The 16,694-nt window shown below is 42.6% G+C and overlaps 1 protein-coding gene across 1 annotated transcript in view; it reads right to left on the bottom strand.

Annotated features, from left to right (window-relative positions):
• The window catches only part of AGPAT4 (1-acylglycerol-3-phosphate O-acyltransferase 4), a 173,454-nt gene extending 158,219 nt beyond the window's left edge, over positions 1 to 15,235 (bottom strand). The window contains exons 1-4 of the mRNA XM_077999210.1: positions 13,601 to 15,235; positions 9,650 to 9,797; positions 6,966 to 7,103; positions 5,560 to 5,734 (exon numbers count right to left, since the gene is read on the bottom strand). The gene's annotated coding sequence lies outside the window, so the exon portion shown is untranslated. The remainder of the gene's footprint in view (positions 1 to 5,559; positions 5,735 to 6,965; positions 7,104 to 9,649; positions 9,798 to 13,600) is intronic.
• Positions 15,236 to 16,694: the final 1,459 nt, after the last annotated feature.

Here is a 16,694-nt window from a genome sequence, read left to right as displayed (position 1 = left end):
AGCTCAGTAGCCAAGGCTTTGTCTTCTGACAGGTGGCTCAGATTCAGTTCTTGGCTTAGAGAATGAGTCCTTTCTGTTTTGTCATTTGTGTAACTTTTTGCCATTTCTTGATTCTTTTCCTGTCATGGGAAGCTTTTGATTTCCTGTCTTGAATTTTCCTTTCTCTGAACTACTTTTGGGAAGATTCTCAAAATGATTTTAATTTTAAAAAAGAAAAGAAACCAAACTGCTTACTATTTCTTTGGGAGACCTTATGTGTCCCTGGTTAGGTAATAACCTTATTTAAAACTTATTAATTTTGGCCAGGCGCCCTGACTCACGCCTGTAATCCCAGCACTTTGGGAGGCCAAGACGGGCGGATCACAAGGTCAGGAGTTTGAGACCAGCCTGACCAACAGAGTGAAACCCCATTTCTACTAAAAATACAAAAATTAGCCAGGTGTGATGGCTTATGCCTGTAATCCCAGCTACTCGGGAGGCTGAGGCAGAATCACTTGAGCCTGGGAGGCGGAGGTTGCAATGAGCTGAGATTGCACCACTGCACACCAGCCTGGGCAACAGAGTGAGACTCTGTCTCAAAACAAAACAAAACAAAGTCTTACCAATTTCACATAAGAGGTTACCTATGGCAAAGTTCAAAAGCCAGAAATATTGATTGTCTATCCTGACTAGAGTCTGATAATAAGAAATTTTTTAAAAAATTAAAAGAGCTCTATGGTTAAAATCAGCTTAATTAAAAACAGATATCCAAGCACTCTCTCTCTCTATTTTTTTAAAGGGCTTTCTCTTTCTCTCTCTCTCTCTCTTCTTGGATCTTGGTTGTTTTTAAGAAAAAGTTTTTATTTGTTTGTTTTTCTTCTCAGTCAACTGAATTATTTCTCCATTTTGCCCTCTTGATGCCCACATGAGAAAACTTAAGATAATTTCTAACAACTTCCATTCTGGAAAAAACAAAATACAAACCAAAAAAACCTGTTTTCCTCATGGAACCCTGTAAGTTGGAAGCAGATAAATTTCTCTCAAAATCTAAGGCTTTGGTTGGTTTGATATTATGTTACCTAACATTTTTTTTCTGTGACTTTTGGGAGCATCAGCAATTTCTTTACATTATGGCAGAAGTTTTAGCCTTGGCGTGTAATGGCATTTCCCTCTTTTTTAGGCTCTGGGATACAATATAAAAATGGGACCCTTAACTTTGGGATTTTTTTCTTCCCTTCCAGCTGTGCCTACTTATTATCCCCTAAAAACCATAGGCTCTCCTGACCCTGTCCCTTGAAGGGCTCCACCCTGAAACCAGTAATCCAATTAAGAAACTTTAAAGAACTGGCAAATGAAAACAATCTTACAACTACTGGATCTTCTGTCTGTATTTATATGTGTTGTGTATGTATTGTTTATATAAAAGAGCTCTAATCAATTGGCTTAAAGAAAGAAACACTTAAATATTTTGTCAGGAAAATTAAAACTAATGCCTTTTAGTTCATATGATTTTAATAATCTTTCAGAAATAAAACCAGTTTTAAAGATCATTGGTAAAATAAAAACATCTTCAAAATTTAGATATTTGGTCTAAATTAGGTCAGATATTAAGTTTACTAAATGCTTTAAAGTCATAAACTGTTTCTTTGACTTTCAAAAATTGTTTAATTTATCTACCTTGAAGCCATTAAATTCTAGATAAGGCCTAGAGAAATGTAGAATTAACCATGCTCCCTAAATATACAAAAAAAAAGGTTATGATGAAAAGAGATTTTATATAAGAAAATATCTTGTCTGTAAATTCTTGTCCTAAAGTAAATTCACTGGCTATTTAAAAAGAGAGATGTTTAGTGCAAGACAGAAAGTCTAAACATGTCATAGATGGTCTGTGTAAGTTGTAAAAACATTCATGAAAGGGAATTTATACAAGAAATGTTGTACAATTCAAAGGTTGTTAGGCCTCCTAAATGCTTCATAAAATACTTTATAAAATGCCACTATGACTCTTACTGTATAACTTGCCTACTTTACAATGAAATAAGGCCTGGGACATGTAAAATTGACTGTGCCCCCTAACTATACTGGAAAGTTATACAGAGCTTCTGGTGTCCCACGTCCACACTTGGTATATAATTATCACTTACTAACCAGGTTTTTTACCAAAAATAAAGTTGCTAAGAGTTAACAGTGTAACACTTATTTGAGACTACTGAATAAACAGTTCTACACACAAGGTGTGTAAGGAAAGCAGAATGTACTTTTGGTATAAAAAAGATTATAAAAAGATCTGAGAGTGTGAATTTCTTGCCTCAGTTTAGAGACTTAAAGGATTTTTTTAAGCAGGGTAGGCAAAATCTAAAGGTTTGAACAAGTTATGGAAGGTTCATTAAAAATTAGTTGTAAAAGATTCTGTGTGTGAACGTATTGACTAAAGTTAAACTGACATCATTCAGTTCTCCCATAAATTGGACATTTGAATAAAAGCACAACAGAGTTTTCTTAGAACATTGTTTTGCAATAAAAAAAATTATAAAGGGTTATAAAAGGCTTATACAAATCTTATGGTCAAACTAATTAAAACTCGAAAAATTTATAGGATTTTATCAAAAACTAGCTTTAGCATTAAAGATGCACTAATACAAACATGACATTTGTTTTTTTCTTTTGAAAAAGATTTTTACGTAATATTGAGAGACACTGAAAGATTTTTGTTTGCCTTTTAAGTAAACTACAAAAATAAGGGGAGGGGAGGGAAGAGAGGAGAGAAAACTGGCCTCAAACTATATTCACTGGGTCTTGTTGCTTAGAAAGCCAAGTCTCTTCTCCATCAGAATAAAGGGTTTTTTTTCCCTTTTTAAAATTATCATTTTGGCTAAATAAATGACTTACGGTAACCTAGAATTCTATTTTGTAATATCCAGTGTTTTAAATATTTATATTTAACCAACCTTCCAAAATCAAACTTAAGTTAAAAACAAGAAAAAAAAAATTAGGTCCCCTAAAGTCCAAAAAAGACATATTTGACTTATTTAATGTAAAATCATACAGGAAACATAAAATATAAAATGGCGTTTAATTTTCTTTGGTTTATGTGCATATAAATTTATTAGTATGTATATACACAATTATACAAGAGTCCTATAATTCTGATATGCCTCAGTATATGTCATCAGTAATAATTTTAATTGTTATGTTAAATTATTGTGTGCCACAGAGGTAACAAATTTCTCTGTTAATTGTGTCTTTGACCGTGGCTTCCCTAAAACTTTGTTGTCATCCACAGAAAATTGTTGTCTTGATTTGGTCCTCTTTAAAAGTTTGTTTTATAATCAACTATAAAACTCTGACAAGTGTTCTTAAGTACAAGTTTCTGATAACTTTAAAGACTATAACATTAAAGGAAAAAACCTTTCAGGACTCATAGAGAACTAAAATATTAATGAATATCAAACAGAATGAGAATTAACTAAATGGACCGAACTAATAGAAAACTGAAGTAATCTTTTTTAATTTTTTTTGCTTAAAACATTGCTGACCCTTTTCATTTTTCAGATCAAAAGAAACTTTTCTTTTGAACTATTTCCAGCTTTTAACAATTGAATACAATATACTCCTGTGAAAAAAAATTTAGAACATATATTTTTTCTCTCTACCTAATTTCTCCACAATTTAAAAACCTTTGTGAGCATTCTTTACTTATGACAATATGGATATTTACATAAGTACAATAAAAGTGTTTTATTTTACAACAGAACACAATTAGAGAAACTGGTTATTTCACCAAGACTCTGACTAGAATGACATACTTTCCTTTAAAGAATCAAACTTGACTTGTAGAACCAGTAAAAACTCCTTGAGAATACCGGCCTCATACCTTGTCCACACAGTCCCTATATAGTGTTCCTGACCTGTGATAAATAAAGAATGTCACTTTCTAACAGGCCCAGGTGCCCCATGTTATCTTGGGAGCTCAAGAGAAGAGGAATTTACCCAACTCATAGGTACTTGAGGCTACAAACCCATGACAGGACTCGGCTTTAAAAAGTCTTATCTGAGATTCCTTATGGAACAGAGTTCCATCAAAGCAAAATTTAAAAGCCTATGTAAAAAATAACTATTCTTACTGCACTTTATACAAATAATCAGGCCAAGTATAATAAATCTAAAATTTATTTTACAAAAAGTCAATCCTATTATGATTTGTTTTTAATAAAAATAAGGATTGGAAAGAGAAAAATTATGTTCCAAAAACTATAGTACACCTGTTGTTGGTTGTATTTGAGTTTTTATTTTTATTTTTCTTCAATTTAGACTTAATCCTAAATTATTTATAGGCTACAGGTCTCCAAACTAATATTTTCAAATCTTTACTTTTAAAACTAAGAATTATACTCCTTATCCTATAACTCATTATTTACCTTATAGTACACTGTCCACTTAAATCTGTGCTAAAACTATAGATGGGAATACTAACACTTTTGTCATAAAAGCCTTGGAGCCTGGGTGTGGTGGCTCACACCTGTAATCCCAGCACTTTGGGAGGCTGAGGTGGGTGGATCACCTGAGGTCAAGAGTTCAAGACCAGCCTGACCAACATAGAGAAACCCTGTCTTTACTAAAAATAAAAAATTAGCCAGGCATGTTGGCACATGACTGTAATCCCAGCTACTCGGGAGGCTGAGGCAGGAGAATTGCTTGAACCAAGGAGGCGGAGGTTGCAATGAGCCAAGATTGCACCATTGCACTCCAGCCTAAGCAACAAGAGCAAAACTCCATCTCACAAAACAAACAGACAAACAACAACAACAACAACAAAAACCCTTGGACTCCCAGCCCAGCCTATGCAAGTATGCTCAAAACACTCAGACAACTACAAAGTGGTTCTACTCCTCTCACCTGGGAGTCAACTCCTACCCCCACTATGCCCCCTGTCAGGAGGAAGAAGCCAGAGTGATTGATGGCCATTTCCCATCTGCATAGCCCACACCTTAAGAATAAGATGCTATGAAACTCAAAGGGAGGGATCGAAACTGCCTTTGCAAAAATTATATCTAAGGAAAGTATGATAGTGAAGAGATCAGAACTAATCGACTCCATCTTGCTTCTAACCTAGAAGCTGTCCTTGTTCATTCCTGGGCATAGGCCAAACTAACTTTGGGAAGAAATTCAGTTCATGGTTTGACTCTGAAACAAAGTTGATAATAGCCCTTTCCTGAAAAGACCCCCTTCTTGTCTGGGGAATAGTTGGCCTTCGCAGGACTAACAAATTAGCTACGAGATTAGAAATTAACTTTAGAGATCATGCAACCTCTGGCTTCAAGACTCTGAACCTCCCCAAATTGCTCCTGGGGATAATATCACTATTGTAGAACCTAATATCAGCGCTTGAGATGTTTCATAGACCCTACACTGGATGGATCAACTAATACCACCTAGACTGGTAATCTGACTCAACCAGTTCTGCCATCCCACCCAGGAACACAAGACAGCAAGAAAATCTCATTTCAACCCTGCTATGATTCCATCTCCAACCTGACCAACAGCACTCCCCACTTCCCAAGCTCCTACCTGGCAAATTACCTTAAAAAACTCCAGTCCCCAAATGCTTGGGGAGACTACTTTGAGTAATAATAAAACTCTGGTCTCCCACACAGCTGGCTCTGCATGAATTACTCTTGCTCCATTATAATTGTCCTGTCTTCATAAATCAGCTCTGTCTGGGCCGCTGGCAAGGTGAACACATTTTCTCCCCGGTCTAGAGAGAGAAAACAGGACCTTACATTATCATGAATTTTCTAAACTCTTTTACGACATAAACTCAGCTCTGGAAATCCTATATCTCTTTCTCTTAAACTCTTATCTTGGTTTATTTTGAAAATCAGAAGCTAACCCAGCATGATTCACAATAGCCAAAATATGGAAACTACCCAAACATCTATCAAGAGATGAATGGATAAACAAAATGTGGCATATCCATACAATTTAATGTTATTTGGAAATATAGGCGGGTGCCTGTAGTCCCAGCTACTCGGGAGGCTAAGGCAGGAGAATGGTGTGAACCTGGGAGGCGGAGGTTGCAGTGAGCCAAGATCATGCCACTGCACTCCAGCCTGGGTGACAGAGCAAGACTCTGTCTCAACAACAAAAAAAGAAATAAGTACTGATGCATGCTACAACATGGATAAATCATGAAAACATCATACTGCATGAAATCAGCAAGACACAAAAGGACAAATATCGTATGAATCCACTTATATGGGCCTAGAACAGGCAAATTCATAGAGACTACGCGATAGAGGTTACCAGGGGCTTGAGACAGTGGGTACAGGAAGTTATTATTTAACGGTGTTTTAGTTTACTATGGCTACTATAACAAAATGCCAAAACCTGGCTGGCTTAAAAAAAATAGTTAAATAAAAATAGTGAAAATGGTAAAATGCATTTTCTCAGAATTCTGGAGACCAGAAGTCCTACATCAAGATGCTAACAAGGTTGGATTTCTCTCTCCTTGGCTTGTGGATGGCTGTCTTCTCCCTGTGTCTTCACATGGTCTTTCCTCTGTGCCTAGCGTGGCTGTGTCCAGATTTCCTGGTTGATTTATTTATTTATTTATTCATTCATTCATTTTTGAGACAGAGTCTCGCTCTGTCGCCCAGGCTGGAGTGAAGTGGTGCGATCTTGGCTCACTGCAACCTCCGCCTCCCAGGTTCAAGCAATTTTTCTACCTCAGCTTCCCGAGTAGCTGAGACTACAAGCATGTGCCACCACAATTTTTGTATTTTTAGTAGAGATGGGGTTTCACCATGTTGGCCAGGCTGGTCTTGAAGTCCTGACTCAAGTGATCTGCCCACCTCGGCCTCCCAAAGTGCTGGAATTACAGGTGTAAGCCACCGTGCCTGGCCCAAATCTTCTGTTATTATAAGGATACCGATACCAGTCATATGAAATTAAGGCCTACCCCAATGACCTTGTTTTGACCTACTTACCTCTTGGAAGACCATGTCTCCAAATACAATTACATTCTGTGGTACTGGGGTGTAGGACTTCAACATAAGAATTTTGGAGACACAGAGCAGCCAATAGCAAATGAGGACAGAGTTTCTCTCTGGGATCATGAAAAAGTTCTGGAAGAGAATAGTCATGATTGCGCAACACTGTGAATGTACTTAATGCCACTGAATTGTACACTTAAAAATAGTTAAAATGATAAATTTTATGTTATATTTTATAAAATTTTTTTCAAAGAAAAAATCAAAAGTTAAGCAATGTCTCTTTTGGTCTCTGGATGTGTGGAAAGTCTTAGGTTCCTGGGCCGGAGGGAAGTCCAAGGGTGAAGGGGGAACACAAAGCTATCTTTGGTATCTCAGTGTTGATGGCTGTCATGTGCAGAAGAGCAGACTGTATCCTCGTCAAAGCCCACGGATGTGTCGATGCAAGAGCTACCGCCTGGGGTGTCAGGCATGTAGAGGGCGGGCCTTCAAGTTTGGAAACAGCACATGCCTGACGCGTGAAGCTGCAAAGCCCGCTCCTGAAGCTATGGCCAGCAGGAAAAGACAGGGACCCTCGCATGCTCAGGCCAGGACTTAAGTGGCTGGATTCTAGTCCTGTAGTGCCAGGAACATATTTCATAACCTTTCCACCAGGCAAGTCCCTTCTCTAGGAACTGAGGAGTAAACTCTGATGTTTTTTATCTTGCCCAAATTCCTATCTAAGGGGTCTGGGGAGTCATGCCTTACAAACTATAAATTCTCATCAGATGGATTTTATTTAAATCCATATATCGTGACTTACTTTCCAAACTGACTCTGGCATTACAAGACAGTCAAAGAAAATAAAAATATTTCACCCCAAAGCATGTTTCTTTGCCACATCTTGAAATGGCCCTGCAAAACTGTCCTTTGTGGGGTAAAATTTGCATCTGTAAAGAATCTCTATTAGCATAGCTAGATCTTTTTCTTCCAGACCCTCCCAATCCTAATGAGATTAACTAAAAGTTTAGCACCTTTTAAAGGTCTGAATAGGAAACATCTGTCATCTGTTGACTCTAACGGCAGCCACAGTAAGACTTCAAAAGAACCTTGGTCTCTACAATCTTATAATTTTTTTTTTTTTTTAGATGAAGTCTCACTCTGTTGCCCAGGCTGGAGTGTGGTGGCACGATCTTGGCTCACTGTGACCTCCACCTCCTGGGTTCAAGCAATTCTCCTGTCTCAACCTCTGGTACTACAGGCGCCTGCCACCACACGTGGCTAGTTTTTTTGTATTTTAAGTAGAAGTGGGTTTTCACCATATTGGTCAGATTAGTCTCTAACGCCTGACCTCAGGTGATCCACCTGTCTCGGCCTCCCAAAGTGGTAGGATTATAGGTGTGACCCACTGCACCCGGCCAGTCTTCACAATCTTTTTATCTTAACCTGAACATTCCCTTTCTATTCATTCCAGGTCTTAAACAAACTCATCCAATTGTCAACCAGAAATGTTTAAATTTAGCTATAGCCTGGAAGGCCCCCACCCCCAACTTTGAGTTGTCCCATCTTTCTCAACCAAACCAATGTATTTCTTAAATGTATTTGATTGATGTCTCATGCCTCCCTATAATGTATAAAACCAAGCTGTGCCCCAACCACTTTGGACACATGTTCTCAGGACCTCCTGAGGGCTGTGGCATGGGCCACGGTCACTCATATTTGGCTCAGAATAAATCTCTTTAAATATTTTACAGAATTTGACCCTTTTTGTCGACAGAACTTTAGGTTTTCACCACCAAATGAAAGCATTGAACCAGATTATTTTTGTGTCTTCTCGAAACTCCAACATTCTATGAGTCTACCTAAACACATTAGTGTTCTGACAAATGTTTGTTGAATGAGTCAATGTAAACAGAAGGATTTGTGCTCCCTTGAGAGAAACCTGGGGGAGGTCCCAGGTCCTTTTTAGGGCAGGGAGGAGCTGGATGAACCTGGGTCTCTGCCACCCTCGCCAACAGGAGTTCTGGGAGTGCTCCCTTCCCCAGGAGGTCACAGAAAGCAAGCATGTCCAGTGTGCCAGTGGATTCGAACTGAGAGAACTACTCTTTTCCTTTGAACTACTCTTTTCCTTTAAGAGTGATTGTTCATCTCAGGATAAAATGGGAAAGGAATGACCGAACCAACAAAGCATAAGAAAGAAGAACTCGGAGTCCAGGAAAGTCCTGGTGAGTGAGGGTCAAGGAGACAGAACCACGGAGAGAGGGGCATGTCCTCAGGAAAGACCAGATCTCTCCCTCCTCTGGACTCTGCCCTGGGTTCTGCAGCTGTAGGTCAGGCGGGTAGCTATCTGTGGGCGCTGTGTTGGTGCTCTTGTCTATTTGGAGGGATATGAATTGAAAAATGAAGACGTCACGTGGCTTTAGCTAAGACGGAGGGAACAGAGATACAACCACTAAATCCCTTTCTTTTAATTTTGCAATTAATTACAATTTTTAAATAATTTTAAGACAGAGAGACTCTTGGTATTTGGAAAGCACTGAGATCTTAGGAAAGAAGATGCTGACTGCATTGTAAATACCCACCTTCTGTTTTCTGGGATAATCCTATTTCTGAAAGAAAACTGGAATTAGATATGGCATGTCAACTTTAAGTGCTATTATACACACAGTTATAATATGTTCTTTTGGCTTCGGAATGCTCACCTTGAAAAGGCGCAGTTTGCAATCTCCTTGTGCCCAGAAGGCTCTGAAGAAGAAACACAAGTGAGACAGGTACAGTTTGTGCCCATTGTGCACCGTGGCGGGTGAGAAGCTCCAGTAAAATCAATTTTCCCCTATCTGAACCTTTCATCTGGAAACAACAAAACAGATTTCAGATTCCAATAACTTTGAAACATTTACACAATAGAGGACAGGCTTGCCTCTTCTCCTAACTAGCATATTCAGAACATAATTTAACCTTTTTCTTGTTGACTCACTATGAATCATTATGAATCAAAACCATATAATTTTAGTACTAAAAGGGACCCTAGAAATCAGCTAGCTCCGATTTCTCATATTCTAGATGCCCAAATGCTGGTGTGATTGGAACTGGGTCGGGAGAGCTGGTCTAGAATCCATGACTTCAATTCTTGTCCAGGCTCAGAAGGCCGTGTCCTGGGCCTGGTGCTCATGGCATGTTAATGGTGGCGGGGAGTGGGGAGGTGCCCCTGTGGCTATGGGCGCCACCCAGGCCAGCTGCACGCTGGTGAAATGGGCTTGGTCTCTTCTTGCTTCACATACTTTGACATCGGCTCATTGTGGCTCCGTCTCTGCTCTCCTGGGTGGCCGGTGACCCTGTGCGGGGTGCAGTGCCTGTGCTGTCTGCTTCTGAAGGTAATTCTCCCCTCATCAGGGTACTCTGTACACTCTGTGGGTAGGGGCCTCCCAGGGCCTTTCCCCATGGAACCCCGTCCGCTCTCAGGCCTGCTGCCTCGGGGCCCGGGGCCTGGATGGCTTCCTTTCCTCGAGCCCCCGTCTCCCACACCTTCTGCTCCACTTACAGGACTGGCTGCCAGGTGGGTCGCTCAAACCAGAGACATTGATTTCTCAGATCTGGAGGCTCGAGGTCCAACAGCAAGGTGTCATCAGGGTTGGTGTCTCCGTGGCTTTGTTAGACAGCTGTCATCTCCCTGTGTCCACATGGTCTTCCGCCTGTACCTGTCTGTGTCCCAATCTCCTCCTCTTAAGGGGACACCAGTCATATTAGGGCCTAACCTAATGGCCTATTTGAACTCAATCAACTCTTTACAGACCCCATCTCCAAATACAGTAACGATATGTTAGGACTTCAACATACAAATCTGCAGGGGTCACACTTCTGCCCGATGCGGGCCCTTTTCACTTTTCAGCTTACCACACACAGATCACTCTGGGGAAACACACTTTTAAGGTTCCAGAATGGTATAAAATTCTTACAGCCAAGATCTCTGAATTATAATTTTAGTCTTACTTGCTGGATGGTAAATGGAATGAGGAAGGATGGATGGAGTCACTTACTGATTCCATAAGGATTTTTTCACACATCATTGCAACACAGGCAGTGACTGACGCCACCACCTTTGCCCTGGAGACTGGTTTCTGGGCCCTGCCGGTGCGGGAGGAACATTAAGCCCAGGTGGCTGCCTCTGGGCTGTAGAGCAGGAGGCACAGGAAGAGCTGGGGTCGGGGACATCCAGGAACGGCAGCCCTGGAGCCAGGACACGGGTGGAGGGTTCCTGGGTTGGCAGTATCACCGGCGGTTTTAACCCCTTTCTAGTCCTGTGCCCTTCCCCTTAAGTGACAGTGGGCTAAGAAAAGGCCACAGAAAATACACTGGTCACCTGGGTGCTAGGGAGTAATTAAAAACCAACTAAGGCTGGGTGTGGTGTCTCACGCCTGTAATTGCAGCACTTTGAGGACATCAAGGTGGATGGATCATCTGAGGTCAGGAGTTCGAGACCAGCCTGGCCAACATGGTGAAACCCCGTCTCTACTAAAAATACAAAAATTAGCTGGGTGTGGTGGCAGGCACCTGTAATCCCAGCTACTCAGGAGGCTGAGGCAGGAGAATCACTTGAAGCCAGGAGGCAGAGGTTGCAGTAAGCTGAGATTATGCCACTGTACTCCAGCCTGGGCAAAAAGATAGAAACTGTCTTGAAATAAAATAAAAGCCAACTGAAAGCCAGGTGCAGGGGCTCATGCCTGTAATCCCAGCAGCTTCGGAGACTGAGATGGGGGGATTGCTTGAGCCCAGGAGTTAGAGACCAGCTTGGGCAACACAGCAAGACCCCATCTCTAAAAAAAAGTGTAAAAATTAGCTGAGCACAGTGGCACATAACTGTAGTCCCAGCTACTTAGAAGGCTCACTTGAGCCCAGGAGTTTGAAGCTGAAGAGAGCTATGATCATGCTACTGCACTCCAGCCTGGGCAGCAAAGTGAGACCCTGTCACTAAAAGCAATAAAATTTTAAAAAATACAACTGAGCAAGTTGTTCTTCTCAACTATGTCTGAGGAGAACAAAAACTTCTTTGTAGGTACAGTGGATTCAGAACTCGGCATCTGGTCCCACAAAACCAGACGTTCATCCAGCTGAGCCCAGGACCCCTGAGTGCCTGTCTCTCCATCCTTCCTGACACAGATCTCGGTGCCTGCAGCCTGTCCTCCTCAGTGTCAGGGAGCTCTGTCCCAGCCCTTCCCACATCCCACCCGGGACTGGCTGTGCAGGGAAAGCCACTCCTCAGCGTCTGCCCACTCTCAGCGCTGAATTCATGCAGGGCACCCAGGCCACCCCTCTTCCTTTATTCATTTTCTTATTCATCTAAAAAAGAATAACTGAGAAGCTGGCGACCAACCCTGCAGGCTGGATGTGCTGCTTGAGAACTAAGAGCCCCCAAGAGATCAAAGATACCAGAGAAAAGGGGAATAAATAGGCTGGGTGCGGTGGCTCAAGCCTGTAATCCCAGCACTTTGGGAGGCCGAGGCGGGCGGATCACGAGGTCAGGAGATCGAGACCATCCTGGCTAACACGGTGAAACCCCGTCTCTACTAAAAAATACAAAAAACTAGCCGGGCGAGGTGGCGGGCGCCTGTAGTCCCAGCTACTCGGGAGGCTGAGGCAGGAGAATGGCGTGAACGCAGGAGGCGGAGCTTGCAGTGAGCTGAGATCCGGTCACTGCACTCCAGCCTGGGCGACAGAGCAAGACTCCATCTCAAAAAAAAAAAAGAAAAAGAAAAGAAAAGGGGAATAAATAGAGCAACCTCCCAGAAGATGCATGAAGGATGCAAGAACACAGATGACAGAGGGGTTGGTTTTATCAGTGAAAAGAAATAATTCTTACTCAGCAAGAGAAGGAAAGGGGAAGGAGGAAACGGATGGGCTCAGTTTACTTAGGATGTGGGCGTTAGCAAGAGGTCAAGTCCAATGATTTTTACAACTAAAAGGGACCTTGAGGACCACCTGACCCAGCTTTATCTGTAGCTAGGACTCAGAAAAAAAAACAGCGTATTGCAAGTTATACTGAGGCCTCATTGGAGCTTTAGGGCATGCATTTGGGGTGGAGCAAATCTACCAAAACAGAATTCTGGGGTTGGAAATCCAGATGGTAGCAGGGCTGAGGTTGGAGTTAGGTTGCCTGTGAGGGTCAAGGACGGGGGCATAGTGTAGGACTGCCAGCTGAGGAGGCCCATAGATCGAAGGCATTAGAAGGCCAAGGAATGGCCGGGTGCAGTAGCTCATGCCTGTAATCCCAGCACTTTAGGAGGATGAGGCGGGCGGATCACGAGGTCAGGAGATCGAGACCATCCTGGCCAATATGATGAAACCCCGTCTCTTCTAAAAAAACAAAAACTATCTGGGCATGGTGGCGTGTGCCTGTAGTTCCAGCTACTCGGGAGGCTGAGAGAGAAAAATCACTTGAACCAAGAAGGTGGAGGTCGCAGTGAGCCAAGATCACGCCACTGCACTCCAGCCTGGTGACAGAGTGAGACTCTGTCTCAAAAAAAAAAGAAGGCGGCCAAGGAACCCTGACGTTGAGGCATGTATTACTCAGCATTCTCTAGAGGAACAGAACTAAACTAATAAACTAAGGATAGATGTATATATGAAGGGGAGTTTATTAAAGAGAATTAACTCACGATCACAAGGTGAAGTCCCACAGTAGGCCATCTACAAGCTGAGGGGCCAGGAAGCCAGTCAAGTCCTCAAACCTTATAAGTAGGGAAGCCGACAGCGCAGCTTTCAGTCTGTGGCCAAAGGCCTGAGAGTCCCCGGCAAACCACTGGTGTAAGTCCAAGAGTCCAAAAGCTGAAGAACTTGGAGTTTGATGTTCCAGGGCAGGAAGTTTCCAGCACAGGAGAAAGATGGAGGCCAGAAGACTCAGCAAGTCAGCTCCTTCTACCTTCTGCCTGCTTTATTCTAGCTGTGCTGGCAGCTGATTAGATGGTGCCCGTTTGGATTGAGGGTGGGTCTGCCTCTCCCAGTCCACTGACTCAAATGTTAATCTCCTTCGGCAACACCCTCACAGGCACACCCAGGAACATTACTTTGTATCCTTCAATCCAATCAAATTGACACTCAGTATTACCCATCACAAGGTGTCAGAAAGGTCAACCTGAGTGTGAACATCACTACGTGTGATCTGGCTAGCTGGCGGCATCCCATGCCATCTTCCATGGCCTTCTGGAAAGCCCTTCTGAGCCAAGACAAAGCAGGGGGTCTGGTCCATCTTCTTTCTGATTTATATGTATAAGCGTCCTTTCTGCTTTCCCCTTCACTAAATATCCATCCAAGTGCTGTTGGGACATCCGCATCTGTGGTGCACCTGCAGCACGAAGGCCTGACACAGGCTGAGGTGAGGGACTCTGTATAGCATGGGTCCCTCTCCAGGCCTCCTTGGACTTGGCCAGGAGACCTTGTGATATGGCTCCAATGAGTGGAGGAACACCAGGTTCTTCATCTCGCCTCAAATTGGAAAAAACCACAGGTACACACAGGGAGTGGTTTTAAGGAGGGGAGAGTTTAATAGGCAAGAAGGAAGGGAGAAGAAAGAAGGAAGAAGCTCCCCTGCTCAGAGACAGAGGGAGGTAGGCTCCAAAGCCTAGAGAGAAGACCCCGCATGCTAGGTGCAGGAAGAGGCTGGAGGAGGCGGTGTCTGATTTGCATAGGGCTCAGGGGATTGGCTTGACCAGGCATGTCATTCACATAGCCCGGTGAAAAAAACTGGCCCTTCCACCCTAGCCTTTTAATATGCAAATGCAGGGCACCATGATGTTCTACACATGTGAGGATATGGGAGGGTAGCCTTGTTGCCAGGCTTATGTGAGGGCAAGGAGAAGAGAGTGGGAATCACCATGTTTGAGTGGAACTAGTTTCTAATGGTCTGCATTTAAATATCAAAGGTTGCCTGCCCAGCTCTAAGAACTGGGGCTTTCCTGTTAGACAAGAACCTTTTGGGGCAGGCGCAGTGGCGCATGCCTGTAATCCCAGCACTATGGGAGGCGGAGACAGGTGGATCACCTGAGGTCAGGAGTTCAAGACCAGCCTGGCCAACATGGAGAAACACTGTCTCTACTAAAAACACAAAAAATTAGCTGGGCTTGGTGGCGGGCACCTGTAATCCTAGCTACTCGGGAGGCTGGGGTAGAATAATTGCTTGAACCCAGGAGGCGGAGGTTGCAACAAGCCAAGATGGCTCACTGTACTCCAGCCTATAGGCAATAAGAGCGAAACTCCATCTAAAAAAAAAAAAAAAAAAAAGGAAAAGAAATAAACACTTCAGGAGCTTCTTTAAAAGACACGAAAACTTTCCAAGGACCCCTTTTCCTCTCTATCTGCCTAAAATTATCTCCTAATAACTCCTACTGCATTTGGATTCTTGGTCTTCTGAGGGCCTCCATTGTGGGCCAAAGAGTGTGCTCTGTGCCTGCCCAGGGCCCAGCCCAGTCCTCAGGAACCTGCTAAAACCTCTGGGCAGAAGTGGGGGCTCAGGCGAACCCAACCCATCTGCCACAGTCCCGCCTTCTGGGAGTTGGGGTTTGTGGAGGCAGCTTTCTCATGCCCCACCAACAATTTCTGACCCTATGATCTAGTCCTCTTCATCTTTTTATTAGAAAAAAATATTGGTCTGTAGATTGTAAGCTCCTTGAGATGAGAGATGATATCTTTTCCTCTGATTTTGTATTGTGAAAACATTTCAAAACAACACAAACAGGTGCATGATAAATACAACAAACATCCCTAGATTCTTCATCTAGGTTCACCAATTTTTCCTGTTTTGCAATATCTGCTATCTTTATTTTTTATTTTATTGTATTTATTTATATTTTTTTGAGAGAGTTTTGCTCTTGTTGCCCAGGCTGGAGTGCAATGGCACAATCTTAGCTCACCTGCAACCTCCACCTCCCAGGTTCAAGCAATTCTCCTGCCTCAGCCTCCTGAGTAGCTGGGATTACAGGTATGCACCAGCACACCCGGGTAATTTTGTAGTTTTAATAGAGACAGGGTTTCTCTATGTTGGTCAGCCTGGTCTCCAAGTCCTGACCTCAGGTGATCTGCCCACCTCAGCCTCCCAAAGTGCTGGGATTATAGGTGTTATAAATAAAGTTCCCACAGGGTATAAAACAAGGTAAGCATCAAATGCAATAGTTTGAGGTGAAATTGACTTGGTTATGTTAATAACTAGATGGTCAGCAATAGAACGAGGAAAGAAGAAAGAGTAATAGAATAGATGAAAGAGAATTAAATTTTTCTTAGCTTTAGTTTGGTAGGGCTTTCCCCTGGGACTATGGCCCACAACTCTGGAGGGGGTGGCGCTTTCTTGACTCGGGTGTGATGAGTCCGTCCCCTTTCCGCTGCAGGAACAGCAGTCTCGGTGGTTAGCAGCACAAGGTAAGGTCCTTCCCAGGCTGGCTCGAGTTTTCCTTCTTTCCAACCTTGATGAGAATGTGATCCTCAGGCTGGTGCTGGTTTACCAGAAATTCTAGGACTGGTACCTGTGCTAAAAGACTTTTAGTTTTGAGAGAAAGGGAAGTGGAAGATAAACCAAGTATATAATTTCTAAGAAATTGATCTTTTGTTTTAAATGTGGGGACATCAGCAATGGACTTTATAGTGCTTGGCGCCTTCTTACTGAGAAATTTTCTTTAGCACCTATTTTTATTATTTTTTTAGACCAAAGAAAGTCAAACACCATTTTATATTTGCCCATGCTTCCTGTATGATATTTATATC

This window comes from Macaca mulatta, chromosome 4 (genome assembly GCF_049350105.2).
Source record: "Macaca mulatta isolate MMU2019108-1 chromosome 4, T2T-MMU8v2.0, whole genome shotgun sequence".
Classification (NCBI taxonomy): domain Eukaryota; kingdom Metazoa; phylum Chordata; class Mammalia; order Primates; family Cercopithecidae; genus Macaca; species Macaca mulatta.
The sequence above is the reverse complement of the archived record's forward strand: the minus strand, read 5'-3'. Positions and strand labels throughout refer to the sequence as shown.